This window comes from Zosterops lateralis, assembly GCF_965231275.1.
Source record: "Zosterops lateralis genome assembly, chromosome: 11".
NCBI classification, from domain to species: Eukaryota; Metazoa; Chordata; class Aves; order Passeriformes; family Zosteropidae; genus Zosterops; species Zosterops lateralis.
Window position 1 is genome coordinate 15,376,939 of NC_139771.1, and position 17,362 is coordinate 15,394,300.

The window sequence follows — 17,362 nt, forward strand, 5'->3', positions numbered from 1 at the left end:
ACAGAGTATTTCCAGGGGCCAGCACAGGCACAGGCCATGCCTGTAGGGGTTGACTTGCCAGCTGGAATTGCAGAGTCATTACTGAATTTAGGACAACTGAGCATTTTGCTACAATGGGAAATGGTGGATTGACTGGGAAGATGTGAATGACAAGTCTCTTTAGCACGCTGATAGCATAAATTTGCTTATTAAAGTAGCATAAAAATTGATTATAGTCTGAACATATAAAGCTAAATTAAATTAAGGGAGGCTACAAAACCCACAGTCACACTGCAATGGAATCTTAACCACCCGACTCGGTGGCACAGCTCAGCAGCATGGGGAGGGAAACACAGGAACTGAAAGAACAGCCCACAGGTTGCAATTCAACAGCCATTAGCTTAATTCACTGCAAATATCTATTCTTCTTAACACTTCTTTAAAGGGGCCATTCCTGCAGCTTGTGGCCTGTGACAGATCTTCTCCACAGGCTTGAACCTCAACTTCTATCTGCAGGGCTGCAAGGACAGTACAGACTTATAGAATGGTCTGGGTTGAAAGGAACCTTAAAGGTCATTCAGTTCCAACATCCCTGCCATGGGCAGGGACACCTTCCACTAGATCAGGCTGCTCAGAGCTCCATCCAGCCTGGCCTTGAACATTTCAAGGGATGGGAGGTCTGCAAGTTCTCCAAGGAATCTGTGCCAGGGCCTCACCCCTCTCACAGTAAAAAATGCCTTCCTAACATCCAATCTAAACTTACTCTGTTTCAGTTTAAATCCATTCCCCCTTGTCCTATCTCTATAGGCCCTTGTAAAAGGTCCCTCTCCAGCAACTCTGCAGGCTCCTTTGGGTACTGAAAGGCTGATAAGGCCACCACAAAGCCTTTTCTTCTCCAGGCTAAACAATCCAATTGTCTCAGCCCTTCCTCACAGGACAGGTGTTTCACCCCTCTAATCACTGCACCCCTTCACCACGGTAACAGCAAAAGACAAACCTGGCTGAAAACATCCCCTGACAAAGAAAAAGAGGTTAAAGGGAATGCTGATAAATTGGCTTCTATTTCTGAAAACTCAGTGTTTTTCCACAGGCTGGGTCAATGGTATCTATTTTAGAGCAACCACACAGGATTCTGAATTAATTTGCACTAATGAAGCACCAATGACTTCTGAGGAGTGAGATAAGGTTTCACTTGGGTAGCAGAAGGGAGACATCTCAGAAATAATAAGGTACCACACAAAATCAAGGGGAAATTTACAGTTGCCATTGCAGGTTTCTCTGCTTTGCAGTAAAGCAAAGAAATTCAGAGGGAAGCAATAGTTAAACCCAGGGGCTGGAATTTTTAAACACCTTTCCTTCTCTTTCACTGCTGTGTACAAGCCAGCTAAGCATAGCAGTGCTTGGATCCAGCTTCAAGTCTAAGTTTCCATTTGGCCATTACAGCACAAAAAACGCACTCTAGCAAAAGTCAAGAGGCTCCGTTAAGTCAAGCCAGGGAGATTTGCCAGATTTTCCCATTTCCTGCCTTTCATCAGATCTAAACCACACAGCAACCCCCACACACTCCAGCGTCTGGTTTGCGTCCAGTCGGGGAGTCTCGGCATCACCTCTGGCTGTTTCCTTAAAAAATAATCAAGGTACCATTTCATGTGAATATTTTAATTAATCAGCTACTGTGGAAGGGTGTGGAAGGGGTACTCTGCCTCAGCAAAGTCACTGGTATCGTTGCTGTTTCCATCTCATTTCATGATATGATTAAAAGCAGCTTAATAGGAAACAAGATTTTAAGAATAATTCATAGAGCCCCAGATCTGGCACTAGAGTTAGTTATTCTAAGGGAGTTCAGGACTTAACCTAATTTTGACTTTTGGGGGATTGATCATGCACTTCAAAGGGGGACAGACCCAACAGTCCACTGGGAGCATGAGCATTATGAGCCAGCCCACAGGCTTCTTCCTCCTTCCCACTCCAGACACATTCCCTTCAGGAGATGGGAGATGGCAGGAGAGCATCAGACACCCTGGCTTTTAATAAATTAGATAAATCAGGACTTGTAATAACAGTGTCAAAGAGTGAATAGGTGAAATGTATAATCAGTTAGACCTCAGAGATCACTCTCACCCCTCCACCCCCCCAGCTTGCACCATGTACAGCCAGGAGCTTGAGGATTGGCTCAGGAAGCTGGTTTACCCCACCCTCCCTCCTGCCCCATCCCAGGAAAGAGAGTACTGCTGGTGAATGGCTTCTATGGTCAGAAAAACAAAGGATGAAAACAACAGAGGCAGCCCATCTACTCAGCAGTGATGTCCCCAAGCCAGGACAATTTCGCACGGTTAAAACTCAACCATCTCCAGGCATGGGGTTTCTGCCACCTCCCTGGGAAAACTGTACAAAATTCAAGATCTTGCCTCTGAGATATTCAGCTTTTTCCCCCTCATTAAAAGCAGATGATTAACAGCTTTAATTACAATTTTCTTTACATTAGGATATGTTGTTTCATGGGAACAATACCCAGTGTCCTAGGAGTGTCTTTCCACTTCTGTGATCAGGTTTCCATGACTTCTTCACATAGGTCTCACTTACTCAACTTTATTTTATCATCTTCCAGCTCACTATAATTAAAAATAATTCCCCATAGCAAAAATTTAATATCAGAATGTACATTTCAAATGTGAGATGAAATTGAAAAAAAAAAAACCCAACATTTTCCCCTGCCGCACTCAGAGCGGAGCAGCACAAAGCGAGACAACACACGTGTCAGCGCCTGCAGTGACCACAGTGACAATGTGGGTGCTGCTGCCACAGCACAGAGCTGGTGTTGGAGAGGAGCAGGGCCATGGCTGGCAGCCTGCCTGGCTGCTCCTGCCAGCAGCAGCTCGTTAGTCACTGCTGAGGGAACTGCAGCACAGCCTCCAGATGCTCAGCACATCGGTGTGCCACACACCTTACCCTGGACAAGGAGCTGCAGCTCATGTGGGGTGGCACCTCCTCCAAAGGGAAATCCATTAGCTTGGCTCTGGCCAAGCCTCACCACCACTAAAGCCTTGGCAACAACAACCTCTGCTGCCTGTGCAGCCTTGCACAACTTGAGAAGAGTGCAGACAAATGGGTTTGGTTTTTTTTTTTTTTAGCAAGAATAAATTAACACCAATCCTGTCTGGAAATCCCATCTTCATTCACGAGCCTTTCCATTTTGCTCTCATCCCAGGTCTGCAAGCTTGTCTCAGGGAAGAACCTGCCCTGGTGACTGAGATACCACCAGCACTGGGGAGGAAACAAGGAAGCAAGGATGGCTGACAGCATGACTGGCTTTGAGCACGGAGGGTAAATAAAGGAGCTTTTAAGCAGCTGTGCTGTGGACAGGGAGGAAAGGCGAGCGGGAGCCAGGCTGCTGCAGGAGGCACGGGCTGGGGAGCATCAGCAGGGCTGCTCAGCACGGAGCTGCACACAGAGCTGTCCTGTAGTGGGGCCAGGACGGCGGGAAGCGAACGGGGAGAAAAAGAACATTTCCTGGTGTCAGATTTAGCTGGAAAGGAGCCTGCCTTGAATTGACTGCACATGGTACAAAAGCAGCAACGTCTCAGAAACAGACTAAAAAATTTCTTCTCCTCGAGTCCAGCGAAGTTACAAGATGGATGTGTTTTATTTTGCATTGGCTGCTTTTACGTGGTGCTTCTGGCACTGTGGGCAAGTCCTCTCCTCAGAGGAGACTTTAAGCCTATTCCTGGTCACATCCCTACCCACACACTGGTGCACGAGGAAGGTGCAAATAGATCCACCACCCCACGCCAGCCCTTTTCTCCCTACAGATGAAAACAGACACACAAGGGGAATCTGAAGCAAACAGGACCCAACACACCAAGCAGAGAACCTGGCTTCAAAGCACCTCTTGCTTGGGATGCAGAAGTACACTCCCAGCTTCAGTCCACCTACATAGATCCTGACACGAAGCCAATTGACCCGCAAGGTCTCTGGGATGAGGCAGTCCCTTGTACAACCCTGTTAGCAAAGCACAGCCTCTGCCATCTCTGGAGCTTCCCTCAGCCCTTTCATCTCAGCAATGGCACCAACAAAAAGCTAAACCACACTGAAAACACTAGTGCTGTGTGAGAGGCTCTGGAGAGAGCTGTGAGTGTGACCCCAGCTTTCTCAAGAGAGATGAGGTCTCCCTGCTGTGAAAAACCAGCAGATTTCAATTGGGGAAGGCACAAGCAGAGCTAAAAAGTCAGGGAAAAGAGATGAAGGGCAGCTTGTCACCAAGGCAAAGGGGGTCCTTGCCAATAGTGTGTAGCTCCAGCAAAAGGACCAGGTAAGCTGGCCTCTAGCAGGGAACAGGCCTGGGTGTCAGGCTTTGGGGTGCACAGGCAGGATGGGACACCCAGGGATGCTGAGGGCAGCACATCCCTGCCTGCAGGAAAACTCCTGGCTATAGGGCTCTTCTCTTCCTGTTTAGTGAGTGGGCATGCAGAACATAACACAGCAAACAGCACCAAGGCAAAGCCTGCCCAGGCTGGGATCCACGGATATTCTGAGTAAGGGCAGAGCCCAATGTCTTCCCAGCAACAGCAGGAACGAAGGCAGAGTTTAAAACTGTGGCAGAAATGTTAAAATTCCTCTCGGACAAAGAAGGAACTCGGTAAACAGCCCTTATCACCCACCAGCGGGAGCTTATCTCTGCTTCTCACTTGTTTCTTCTGGGATGGAAATAAATGGGCTGTGTCAGGGAGCAGCTCCTCTCCAGACAAAGCAAAGCCCAAATGCCACGGCCGTGCACGGCCATGCGACGCCTCTGCTGTGCTCCCTAATACAGGATTTGCATGCATTTGTGCACACATTAACATGCAAGGTTTGGAATCCCTCAAAAAGCAATTGTCTGCTCTGCTCAGATGGGGTGTGTAAGTGCAGACGGACAATTCCCTTCTCATTTGGCTTAAGAAATACGTGGCAACCTGATCTCCTTCCAGCATCGTGCCATCATTCTGACTGTAGTAAGACTTTTGGGGCAGCCATCAGTCAGTAAATCACAAAATCCCAAGACCTTTTGGAAAAGGGAGAGGAGACTCAGGATTTGGAGCAGCTTGTCTGACCCCTGAGTCTCTTAACAAGGGTGTCTTAATACCCCTGCCTGTTATCTCCTCCCCTCAATTGAGAGCTAATGAGGCATCTTCCCATCCCAAGTGAGCTCCAGCTATACAGACCCGTTTCTCCAGACCCCACAGGCAGGGCAAACATGTACCTACAAGGAAAGATTAACAGTCCTTCATTACCATAGGGAGAGCCCAGCAGCTCTCCTCCAGCACAAGGAAACTGAGGCATGAAGCAACCACAAGCAGCACCCAGCTGTGGCTTCCCCATGGACTTCCTAAGCATCAGAGCAGCCCTAAGCTTTTGTGCTCAAAACAGACAGTTCAGGCTGAAGTTCTGCCTCTTTCTCCAACTACTCTAGCACTGTATTTTAAACCAAACAGTCCCAGCAGTCCCCATCCAGCTGCTGCCCGTGGCCTCAGGGCACATGGATCTCAGTGACAAAGGGACATCTCTCCAGATGAAACATTTCTGCAACTCCTCAGCTCTTCCAGTCACTGCAACTGAAAAAAAGCCCCAACCCACCAGTGGGAACAAACTGCAAAGACTCTGTGTTAGCTGGGTTGAAAAGAAACCTAGCAAAAGCTTTTACCTGCCTGCTGTGGTGCAGGAGGAGGAGGAGGAGGAGGTGAATTAGACACAGGTGCCTATAATAGCAGGAATTCAAAGTCTGAGGACAAGGTGCCCTTGGTGGCCTGCAAGGACAATCAAGGGATGCCAACACTCACTTGACACATGTTGTGTGAACAGCTGGCTTGATAGATCAACATCAGGTGGTAGCAACAGAGCTGGCCAAAACAGTAATGCCAGGAAACCAAGGAAGAGAAAAATAATCCAGCAACCAAACTGGTTGCATCCTACAGATACAAGTCCCCCAGATCCCAAGGGCCATTGGAAGAGCATGTGTAACCACCCATCTGCATGAAGGTCCACATTAGGTGGGGAAACACTAAGAGGATGGAGGAGTTGCAAATGAGACTCTTCATCTTTCCCACCCATGTTCTTGTCTCCCCCCTCGATTTGCTCAAGGCAAGTCTTTCTTTACAGTATTGTTTTATTTGTAGTTCCCCCTTGACCCCTGCAGTGCCCACAGCTGCAGTTGTGAAGGTATCCAGGATGGCATTGATGCTTTTATGACAAAGCCCATTTGCACTCCTGAAAATATTCTCCTCTCTAGCTGATTTGTCCTCAGGCTGGAGACTAATTTTATTTTTAAAACTCATCCCTTACCAATGCAAAAGCTATTCTTGCTTAATTAAAGAATAATAATAAAAAAGAACTATCCCCAGTACTGCCAATTGCACCCAAATATGAGCAAAAGCAGCCTTTGAGGATTTCCCATTTGCTCTTTTTCCATCATGAATCATGACCATCCCTTTCACAAGCAGGTAGAACATCTGCCCTTGGGTTCCTACTGCCCTGCCCCCAAACCACTGCTTCCCTGAGGCACAGCCTGAGGCAGCCTCCAGGCTGCTCCCAATCCTGCTGTCTGTGGTCTGAGGCACCACATGGCAGAGAACAACCCTCAGCACACCAGAGGCAGACCAAGAAATTAGGACAAAACACAACACAACCCCCCAAATTCCTCATCTGATCTGCCTGGTTCCCTCTTAGGCAAACAAGGAATCACAGAACCACAGACCAAAGCTGTGGCCAGACCTTGCAGCAACACCCCAAGATGAGAATAAAAACGTGACCAACCTTTCCAGGCTGTGGCTAAACCACAGTGGGGGATCTAGGGGTGCATCACAGGCCATTTTGGAGAGCCCAGGTGCACCCCAGTGCTCTGCAGTGTACACAGGTCCCTGCTTGGGCTCCAGTTTCTCCTCATGAGCTGGGCAGGAGTAGCAGGGTATTGAAACACCCTCTTGACCTGAACCACACTGCCAGGCCACTCCCATGAGCCACAACCCCTGACACAAACTGTGAAAATTCTGATGCATGAGATGACTACATTAAAGGATATTAATAACTCAGCAGCTCTCAGAAGAACTCTCAGCTTGGATCTCTCAAGATACTTTGCAGAAGATGCAATAATTTTCTTTCATAATAGAGGGTAGACAGAAGTGGGCAAAGTTCACCCATGTGAACTGCAGATCAAGCAAAGGGGAGAGAGAAAAGGGAAAAGAAGCTGCAGTGAGCCCCAGCCTGTTGCCCAGCCATGCAACCAGGAGAAAAGGCATCCAACAGGCTGCTCCCTCGCATCCAAGACGATGGAGGCAGTCTGCCAGCTCAGAGGCTTACCGCTACTCTCAGCATATTTATGTTAGGGTTGTTTTTTTTCCCTTAAAGGTCCAGCTCTGAGCATACAGAAACAGTAATAACCACATATTTTCCCCCAGTCAGGGAGAAGAAATGCAAACCACTAGTTTACAAGTTGAAGAGAAGAACAGGCTCGGCAGCAGCAGTAATAACCCTGAAGCTAGTGGGGGAACAATGCTGAGGCCAAGCTCATAAAAGGCAGAAGAAGGTACAGGATGGGCAGATGCAGGGGCTGTGGACACCCAAGAGGGTTTGGTGTCCCCCATGGCAGGACAATCCCAACTGCAAGGATCCCAGAGACCAATGGGGCCTCTGACTGATGGGGATGAGACAAGGGAGGTAGTGGAGGAGCAGGCACAGCAGGGCCCTGAGGAACTCTCCCTCTGGGCTCCCCATCCAAGAGCCAAAGTGGGTCTGTGTGACAAAGCCCTGCCCTACCCTGAGGGTTATCTTGTCCGATTTTAATGATAGGATTGGGTGGTTTTTCAGCCTAACAAGATGCAGAGATGTATCACAGGAGGTCCTTTCTGCTTTGTTCTTAAACTGAAGATTAAAATTCCAAGACTCAGGTTCTAAGACCCTGGATCCAACCCCAGCTGTCCACTGTGAAACCTGTCTCTGTTCAGCAGAGGATCTTCACTGTTTGCTCAAGCCTGAATTTGCTGGAAAGAGGTCTGGGCTTTCCACAGGCAGCATTTATCTTCCTGCCCCTCTCATTCCCCCATTCCATCCCAGGCTCGAAACCCATCACTCCAGACTAGCTATCCTGAGTGAGTTCCAAGCAACCTGCCCTGGGGCTGTACGTGCTATTTTAAGGGCCTTCACCAGTTTGTATTTGCAGGACAAGCAGAAACCACAGGGACTGGTAAACATGCTGCAAAGCCAAGCATCTCCCAGGCCATACATCCTAAAGGAATAAAAACCTGGCTGGACAGGGAAAGCGTTCAGAAGCAGGATGAGCTGAGCTAAAAATTGTCATTATTTCAAAAGTTCAGGCTCAGACGGTGTCTCCTGAGGCAGACAACACTGACCCGTGTGTGAAAGCAAACCCTGGCAGCCTGATCCTGCCTGTACTGGCCGAGCCAGAGCCAGGCTGCCAACAGCAAATGCGCAAGGCTGGGTCATCCTGCTAAGCCCAGTCTGCCTGGCAGAAAACACACAACGGGAGAAGATTAAAACGCGAAGCAAAATATAATCTTGTTAGCTGCAGCCAGTTTTACTTTACAAATCTTTATCACAGGCTCAAGCCGGCACCCTTATAAACACAATGCAGTGATGCGAGACATGTAAGTGCTCCCACAGCAGGCGGAATAATCGCCGAATGAAAATAAGTCAGATAAGTTACGAGATAAGAGGGCTAAAACTGAAAGGATGACACTGCGTCTGGTGCAAATAATTATTTTGGCATTATTCTGTCCAGTGCTAATCCTCAGCTGCTCGAAAAGATTCAATCACTGTTTAGCACCGCCAAGGAATCATGACTAGAAAACAAAGAGTAACTGGATTAAAAATCTTTCCACGGTCACAGGTCACGTCTGTGTCACATCTGCTTAAAATGTTCCTTCAAGGGACAAGAAAAAAAATAAGGAAATTGGACTTGAAAAGATTGCACTGAAAAACATAACCCCTAGGCTGCAGTTCTAGGCTGGTTTATAGTCTGGCATTCTGGCATGAAAAACAAGGGCTTAGAAAGATTATTACTTTAAAACTTCCTATTCTCAGGAAGGCAAAACCACCAAAATAAACATCTGAACGGCAACGTCCTCATTCCCAGCCCCAGCCTGCGTGCAGTCTGCTCAGAGAATGTGCAGAGAACCCAGGCTGCATTCACCAGAGCAATACAATTAACACCGAAAGATGAAGATTTTTTAACTCCTATTAGAGCCAGCTGAGCCTTCCTGATCATTTTTAAAACGAGAACCCCATCACAACAGCATCAGCGCTTCTCCCTGACGTCCTGCAGCTGCAGAAACACAATTTAACAATTAACCTTTTACATCCATAAACACAGAGAGCAGCAAAGGCTGGAAAAAACAGCAGCTCACCATCACCAGCAGCAGCACACACTGAGCAAAGTTAGCCCGCAGCTGCGTGCATCCATGGAATGCTCCTTATTCCTCCTCCTCCTCCCTTCTACTTTCTATCCCTTCTAAAAATCCGCCACAGATTTGAAGTCGGCGGCCACTGGCAGCTCCTTACCTGTTCCCAGGGAGGGAGGGGAGGCTCTCCGGGGCTGCCCGGCTGTGCTAGCAGTGGAGGGATGCTCGCAGGACCAGCCGGAGCACCGCAGTGCCATAAAGCATCCCCGGCTCCGGCTCAGCCCGCGGGGGGCTCTGTGAAAAGCCGCTCAGAGCAGGCTCGCACCCAGCGCGGCGCGTTCCCGCAGGAAACCTGCCCTGGAAAAACGTGCCATTCCTGCCCCGCTCCTGTCTGGAGCTTTGGCGTCAATTGCCTGGCTTTGAAATCCGGCTCCGGAGGGTCCCTCCCTCCCTCTCCGCTCCCAATCCGAGCGAATCCAGCGGCTCTCCCCCCGCTCCAGCCCGCCTTTCGCTAAGTGACCCTCGGAGGTGGCGAGAGGATGTCCAATTTGCTGGCCGAGCTCCGGGCATTAACGAGGAGCGATGCAGCCCGTGGGGAATAATTGGCGGCGCGGGAGCGGCGCGGGGCTCGGCTGTTGCATTGCTCTCCTCTCCTGCATGTTAATGAGCGATGATGTCAGCAAGCCAAAGTCACCGCATCCCACCCGGGCCGGCGCCGCGGCCCGGCCATCCGCCCCTTTATTTACATGGAAATCAATAAATCCTTATTGCTTAGGTAATGGGAGAGAGAGGGGAAAAAAAAAACAAAACACAAAAAACCAAAAAAAAAAAAAACCCAAAAAAAAAAAAAAAAAAAAAACCAAAAAAAAAACCAAAAAAAAAACCAAAAAAAAAAAAAAAAAAAAAAAAAAAAAAAAACAAAACACCAAAAAAAACCAAAAAAAACCCACCCCAAACCCAAAAAAACCCCACCAAAACAAAACAAAACAAACCCTCCTCGCTCGCTTGCGTGTTTAAAAGAGTTCTTTGGCTCCAGACTAACAGCCCAGATAGAATGGTGTGAAGACACCAATAATCCTTCCCTTCTTATTTGGTGGTGACCGAACCGCAACTTGTCAAACTTCGCTTTTAGGTACTCGGGCTATTAATGCTGTGATCTGCTGGCTCTGAGCAATGTATCATTTCCCCCTGGCTTTCAATGCCCTCTCAATTATCTTCTACAGTAGTTTGCTATGGTTCCCTACTGGATTTTGGACGCAGCATGTTGGTGACCAGCAGGGCTAAATATCCTGGGAAATACGAGTTATTAGCGTGGCGTTTTGGTCACTGCATATTTGAATACATTATCTCTCACACGGCCACGACAGATGAACGATTCACACCTTTTTATGCGTGTCTCAGGTGGGTACTGCGAGCCCCAGGGATACAGCACGTCAACGGGGATGCTGAGCTTCTTTCCCCTGTGATTCCTTCCCCTTGGAAAAGAAAACGCAGGGAAGGAGCTGCGCTGCCAAATCTCCTGCCGCTCTTTAAATCCCTTGTTTGGGAATTCGGTGGTCACAAATGAGTAATTCGAGTCGGATGGAGGACAGCGTACTTCGCAGTTCTTAGCATTTGCAAGAAGTGAGTGGAATTCAAAAAACTAGTTTCTGTGGACTCAAAACACCCTCAACAGAAAGCAAATAAAACTTTCTCAACACAACCTTTGGGATAGCAAAGGACGTGAAGATGAGGGATGGATGCCAGCCAGGTGAATGGACACTGAGAGACACTGGAGGAGCTGGGAATCGCTGACCTTTTGGATAACAAAGGAGTTGAGGACCAGAGATGCTCGTGAGATGGATGGACAAGGAGAGGAGAGCAGGAGCCGAAGATGACACCGAGGGCAAGAGCCAGACTGGTGCCTGGGTAGACTGAGAGAGGACGAAAGCCCAGGAGTTCCTCTCGGTTCTTCTTGGAGGCACCAGCTCGGGGCTATGTCTGTGTTGCTGCTCCGGGAATAAATGATTTTATGGGACAGGACACCTGAGACTGCTGTGGGAAACCTGGGGCTGAACCGGTGGGGGAACCTGGTCTGGCTGAGTGGGGTGTGTGGGGAAGCCAAGCAGGGCTCTACTGGAGCTGCTGCCGGGAAGGGACTTCAGCCCCAGAAATCAAAGTCTCTGGCCCTGGAAGTGACTGCGAGACAGTCTCATGAATGGCCAGACTGGGAACCTTCCTTAACATTCTGTTGCACACTCCTGACTTCTGATGCCTGACTCCACATTTCAGAGTTCTTGATTTTGGCAATATTAGCTATGTTTACAGAACACAGAAGGATGCAGAAACTACAGCTGTGAGTTTTTTCTGCAGCCTCAAATGCCTTAAATTGTTATTATTAAGGCTCATAAATTAGGTTTAATTACATGGAATTACACTCAAAATCTCAAGGATGGGATCTTCAGCTGGGAAAAACCCGCCCACCTCTCACTAAGCGCCTCCCCAACTTACTCAGCCAAGTGGGACAAACCAAGAATGTGCAGAGATCGGAACTCTCTTTTTTTTTCATTTATATTAAATCTGAGCTGCAAGTTCAAGAGCTGAGCACTGACTCTTAGTGCATCCAGCCAAATCAGATCTTTCTTTCGTGGAGCTGGGGTTTCTGCTGGAGATGGCTGAAGTGCTGAGGATGGTCTCCTTCAATTCCTCCAACTACAAAGAGCAACAGAACTTATAGGAAAAGGCTTCCCCGATCCTTCAGCCTCCTAAACTGGCCCATTTTGCCCCTTCCAGACCGAATCAGTGCTGCAGGCAGGCTGTCAATCTTGCCTCTCTGTGATTAATGTGCCATGGCCCCGAGATGATTTACTTTTCCTCTTAAACTCAGAACACCTTAATTACAACACAAAGGGAATGAGACAAAACTGAATTGGGCAAAAGCAAACAAAGAAGCCTGCTTATAGAATGATAATGTTGAGCAGAAATGCTGTAGAGCAGAAATTACCCGTGTTCCCTGTAAACATATCCCAGAGAGCCCAGAGCAGTGACTCGGGGCTGCAAATGGCACAAGGAACACATCCTGCTCCACAGGGCATGTCCTGCAGGGACTGATTTTCACCCAGCATGAGCAAAAATGTCTGACTTTATGGGCATTAACTTTCAAGGAGGAAAGACCCTTTAGGTGCAAACCCTTTAGAGCAAAGTCTCAATTTGTGCTCCAAGGGTCTCCATCAGCCACCCTTGCCCTCAGGGAAAAGGTTGGCAAGGCATGAGTGTCCAACCCCACACTTCTTGTACAACACCTCTGTGCCACCATCTACAGCAGCTTCAATCACCCTGCACCAGCCTGATATGATCCCACCCCAGGGCATCTATCATTGCCACACAACCAACCATCCTAAAGGTGAGTTCTGCTTGGCTTTCTTGGCCAACTGATCATCTGCACAAAGGAATCATAGCAGGAACTGCAAACTTTTCAGTCTAAGTTAATCTACAAAGATAAAATGGATGTGAGAATCATGAATTGAAGTAAAAGATTAGTAGAAGACCAATGTCTGTAACACTTCAGCTGCAGGGCCAGCTGCGAGCAGAAGAGCTTTGTGTCTCTGAACTGCGTCTCTGATTGTCATCACTCCTGACAAGACTCCTTGTTCCAATACTTGCAAATCTAAATATCCACCAAATCCAATGAACAGCCTCTTCTGAGACAAGAAATCAGATTAGAAGCTGTGTAACGTTTGGACACACAACTGTCTCAGGGAAATGGAAATGAGCCTTCCTGCTTTGAAGGCTGCTGGTTTGCTGGCAATTGCTCCATTTTACTGTTACCCACTGTGAAGCTTGTGAAAAGGTCATGTGTTGGAATAACTCCAGAAGGCACACGAGATTTCTTGACGGATTCTGCACATTATGCAGGTGAAATGGTTGTTTCATTAGGCAGCAAAGAGAATACTGAGCCGGTGGAGCACATTATCAAAGGTTAGGTGAAGGACTTGCACCATTACAAGGATGGATGCTGACAACTGCCAGCAATGAAGCAAAAGACCAGAAATAAAAAGCTACTAAAATAAAGAAAGATCAAGAGCAGGAAGCCCCTGCTTCAATGCAGGGGTGTGAGACAGACAGCTCTGCTTGTAAAAAAGCTCTGCTTGTAGCACCATCTTTCTTCTCTTTGTTGCTGGTTTTAATGACAAAGAGCCAAACCCAGTCAACTCTAAACTTTCTGCCCTTTGCACAAACTCAGATCTATGGCTAATTTAACAAATCATTGCAAGAGCCCATGTTTCATAAATGCTGTGTTTTATCACCTTGATGTATTGATTGTCTGTCAATCAATAGAGTTCCACGTGACAATGTTGACTGTCCTGATGACAATGGGCCGCACAGCAGAGTCACACACAGCAACAGCAGACTGCTGGCCTCAAGGTCACTGGGCTACTAACCTGATGAATGCCAGATCAAGTTGCCCTTCTGAATTATTTAGTGTGCATCCTCTGCTGCAGCATACCAGGGCACTGCACAGCTCTGCTACCTTGGGATGTCACAAGAGGCTTCAGACTCTGCTGCCCCAAAATGCTGCCCACAGGGACACAGAATGTCCCTTGTACCTCAGACACCATCACCTTGCCCTGGACCAAGGGGGTTTCAGGTCCCCACCACCACCACCGAGCCCATCCTGGCTCACAGCCACAGCCACAGTAACAGATTACTTTCCCATTGCTCTTTCTGACCACAGAAATGCAGAACTGGATATTACAGTGGTTTTTTTCTGCTCTGTTCCCACACTCACCCTGTAATTTGCAGACCAATCCCCATTGGCAGAGCCAGTGCTCCCAGCCCAGTGCCAGCACAGCATGAGCCCAGTGTGGTTCCTGGGCACAAGGCAGTGATAAGCAGCAGAACAACGGGCTGGAGATGGCACAGCTTTGCAAACACTGGATGGGAAAGGCAAGATGACTGCAAAAAGCTGTTAGTGCCAGGGAAGGGAAATGACCCCATGTGGCAGGGTACAGCCCCACTCTGGCCAGCCAAATACCTGGCTCTTCAGGAGACACACAAGGTATGGGGAAAGCTCCTTGGAGAATCTGAGGCATGAAATACAAGTCAGGACTTTAAATGAGGATGAGCTTTGTTTTTTCATTATTCTTTTTGAGCAAGGCAGCAAATGCTTGCTCACAGCTCCCAATGCCAGAAGCAGGGATTTGTCCTATCACAAAGAAAAATAGGATAGACAGAGAGGCAGAGAGACCAACATCAGATGCAGATCATTAATCCCCAAACTTGGCCTCCTCCACTTTTCCTCAGGGTTGCCATTTGTACCTTCACGTGGCTGCTGCCTGAGACCAACCACAACAGACCCTCTCCTCCAGCTGTCACCACTGCTGCCTTCCACTCATTTTTGGCAGAGCCATGGGTAAGGATCTGTGCTGTCAGTCTGCAAGCAGGAATTTCGTTTTTAAAACACCATGGAGCCCAGCAGTAGCTGACGCAGGAGGGGAGGTACAGCCCACAGGCACTGCAGCTGATTTTAGAGACAATTTTCTGTGTTTCCTACCAAGTCACACAGCAAGGCAGGCCTGACCTGGGCTAGCACACTCTGGTGCACAGCCAGAGCTGGACACTGAGGTGTGGCCACCAGCTCATGCTGTGCTGCCCATGTCCTCTGGCAGCACTGAAGCACACAAATGCAGGGATGATCAGCACACTGTGCTGATGCTGCTGAGCATCACTGCCTGGTACCCCAATCCCCTCCATAGCAAGGCACCCCAAAAAGGATCCTCACCCACTGACCATCCTGACCCCAGCACTGCACACCCTGGTATGACACACAGAGCACACCAACAACAGGGTTTCATCAATCACTATCTCTTCCCCCCTCTCTCTTTTTTTTTTAATCACCTTAATGTAAGAAGCTTTAGAGGGCTTAACACAATAAGGCTTTCATAGCCTCCAGCTTCTACTCGGCACTAATATGTTTTTTACTTTTATATGTTGAAATCAAATTTGTAACTGAATGGGAACAATCAAGATGCTCCTGTGGTTTTCTCCCCTTTGCTAGCCTGAAAGGCTTCTCATCTGAAGACTTTTTAATAGTACCCTTTAATGATGTCTACAAAAGGCTCATTAAAGCACTCTATCGTAATTTAAGCTAAATAAACTCAACAGTTATTTTTGTAATCACATCTTTTTCTTGGGGCCTTTCCACAAACAATAAAGTGTTCACCAAAAATATGTTACAAAAGAAATGCATAAATCTTTAGCTTATCTGGTGGTATAATGTCCAAAGAGCTAAACCTTTGATCAGCAACAAATTAATTTTCCATTTACACAAAATAGAAGATGTGCTTTCAGGATAACCAACTAACTCTGCAAGTCTGCATGGACATGTGCCTTGGCAGCAGCTCAAGACTCCCTTGCTGCTGCCCTTCTCACTCCCTGACACTGTCAGGGTTGCTGTCACATCAGATGATTTTTATTTTATTTTTTGGCTTCAAACCTGTCTAACAGGGTGTTTCGGGTCAGTGGTTATATGCTGAGGATTTCTCGTCCTAAGCCACTGAGTTCTCCTCTGCACTAGTCATGCACTGCCTGGCCCCACCACCAAAGCTGTGCTTCCCCCAGGACCAGGGAATTGTCCATCTCCATGCTCAGGCGTGAATCTTGAGCCAGCCCAGTCCTGGACAAGTGACACAAGCCTGCTTTTTACCTCCTTAAACCAGACTACGCACATCTTCCCTGGCTGCCAGCAGGATTTCAGTGCTTCCCTCACTTTGGCTGGCACCACATGAGCCCCTGCTCCCAGACATGTGCCTCAGGCCTGCACAAACCTCTGGCCAAACTCCCAACACCAGCAAAGGTCTGAGATGGCCATGCTTATACTCCCACCCAGGAGACACAGTTGCCTGCTTTTTGCCAACTAAGAGAAAAGAACCGTTTGCTTCTTGTACCCAAACTGTGTTAAATGCACAGGGAGGTGGTAAATTCAGTGCATTTTTGGATTCAATCAATTCTTTCATATGATGTCAGGGAAGGAACTCTGCACTCTAGGCTATAAACAGGAAGGAGCTTTTGCAATGTGTTCAAGTCTTAAATTTCCCAGTGTATCTGCAGACACAGGGAGATCAGACATGGTCAGGAATGCACCTGGCTCCTCACCTCCCAACAGAGCAGTGGGAAGAATGGTAGCCAAATGGGGTTTTATTTCACACCAGAGAGCAAGAAATGGTCCTGGATGATACAAAACCAGCTAGTGCCAGCAGATGGACTAGCATGTGCTGTTTCAGTACACCCCAAATTCCACAAGACTTCTACAATCAAGCAACCCTGATTAAAAACAAACAAACAAACAAACATCTAAAATACAGAAAACAATAAAATTCTGCCAAGTGGCATCTCTATTTAAGCTTGGGTGGTTTTCCAACCCAGTCCTTTTAGGATCATGGCCCACTGCCCTTCCTAAAATGCACAGAGAAGGTCATTCTGTCTTAGGCAATGGCAAAGTTCCCACCCTGGCTGTCCCACTGGCTGGAGCTGGATGGAGCTCCAGTGTGCTCCAGACAACCTGGCAACTGCACACACATGACAGGAGATGTTTGCTATTCTTCCCTTTGTTTTAATTAGTAATAACAACTTGTTATCGTGGCTTGACATTTGTTCATACTCAGGAATAAATTGCTTCCTTGAACGATATGCTAAGATTACAACAGGCTTTCTATGTTTCTGTTGGTTTTAGTAGCTCATAATAAACCATGAAATTCATTACTCTTGCCACAAGCACCCACGAGATGTGCCAACCAGGGTGTGATTTATACACAGCGCAACTCATGGAAATTAAAAGGTTTTAATGTTGCCTGCAAGAAGTCCAGGGTCTGAAAATTTATACGGCTGAATTACAGAAAAAAAGAAAATCATAGATGCATGCCACTGCATTGTTTTATCTGCCTAAGGACTCAACATTAAAGTCAGAGTAAAAATAATTCACTAAATATTAATTAAGTGTGTAATTTGGACAGCCTTTT

At 47.6% G+C, this 17,362-nt stretch overlaps 1 protein-coding gene across 3 annotated transcripts in view; it reads right to left on the bottom strand.

The window, feature by feature from the left end:
• PRICKLE2 (prickle planar cell polarity protein 2) overlaps positions 1 to 17,362 on the bottom strand; it is a 105,675-nt gene that overhangs the window by 32,698 nt on the left and 55,615 nt on the right. The window lies entirely within an intron of this gene.